The following is a 1,550-nucleotide window of genomic DNA, read 5'->3' as shown; positions in this document are numbered from 1 at the left end:
GGACGCCGAAAATATTTTCTTATAGAAAATATATTTCAGCTTGCCCCCTTAGCAACCGTGGCGAGCACTCGCCTGAGGATGCTGCCATACTAGTATTATTATTATATTCCAACGTGGTGGTAGAGCGTTCCTGCGCCTGTTCATGACCTACAGTTGGCAGGCTTTCACCACCTCTTCTTAAAATGTAGACTGAAAGTAGTTCAATCTTTAGTTGTGTCTTTATTAAAGTATTTTACTGGGAATACTTTTAGGTATGGGCAGCTCTCAAAGGAATAATTCCACAGTACCGCGTAACTCGCGCGATGATATCTCGCTCAACATTCAAAGTGTGAGCTGAATGTGGTGTCGGGAAGCGCCCAGAATCGGAGGCGCCCTCGCCGCTGCTGTTGCTGCCGTTGGAGACTGACACGGATCAGATTTGTGAAATGTGTGGACGATCGCTGATTGGCTCATCAGATCCTGCAGTGAAGTGACATCCATTAGTACGAGGCAGTGTGGCGCACACCACTGGTTGACCGTTGGACACGACTGGTCGTAACCGGATGGTATCCGGATGGCGACTTCTCGAGACCTCGCCCAACAGTCGCCGACACCTCGTTGGTTACCAGATCTCATCCATAACGGACAAGTTCACACTAGATATTTGTATATGACGTAGGAAAGAGTAGATAAGAAGATAAGCGCCTTTGTGCGCAACAAACAGAGCAGATTTTCCTCCCGGTCGCACAAGTCAAGTCCGGCTGCGGTAAGTGACCGTAGCGACACGTCAAGCTTGATCGATAGCATTATTCCTGCTGGTGGACACGCTGGCTGAGAAGATCAACGTGTTCGCCCACCCCGGCAAAGCCAAGAGACGTGAAGGAGAAAACCGTGTGCTGTGCCGAAGTGTTGAGGACGAGACTGAGTCCGACCCCTGTGGAGTGCGAAGAAGAGCCTCTAATACTACCATCAGGCCGAGAGATCCAAGCTCCGGCCGCCCTCGCTTACCGGTTGAAGAAGCCCTGGACCCTTCCCTACTGAGGGCTAGCGAGATTACTGCAAGTGTGTGCGTGACAGCAGCCTAGTCTTTGCTCGTGGACTAGTTGCTGCTATGACGAAATCGGTGGACCTACCGACCGAGTCGGAGCGCGCAGAGTCTAATCATCAACCCGGTTCTAGGGCAGAGTCAAGGCCTACAGGTAGAAGCTTCGCCCGAACTTTCGCTGAGCCTTTGCGGGTTTAGCGTGTGTTGTGGGTGGGAGTACCAAGCAGACGCAAAATTCGGACGTGTTCGTACACGACATGAATATTGAGCAAAAGTAGCATATTTGGCGCCAGTTTGTGCGTATCTGGCTGCTATCGGCCTTTGTTCACGAACTCTCGCAGGATTGCTAGCCACACATTTTCTTTTTGTGTGCGTGTAGAAGTCTAACCTGCTTGGACTCGCGAGGACTTAACATCTGCAGTGCATCCGGCAGGGACATTTCGTGAGTCAAAGGAGAAGATTGCTACGAATATCCGGTTGTATGGGGTATCTGATTAGACAGGTAAAAGCTACAATAGGGGGGGGG

This window comes from Phytophthora parasitica, assembly GCF_000247585.1.
Source record: "Phytophthora parasitica INRA-310 unplaced genomic scaffold supercont2.50, whole genome shotgun sequence".
Taxonomy (NCBI): Eukaryota; Oomycota; class Peronosporomycetes; order Peronosporales; family Peronosporaceae; genus Phytophthora; species Phytophthora nicotianae.
The sequence above is the reverse complement of the archived record's forward strand: the minus strand, read 5'-3'. Positions refer to the sequence as shown.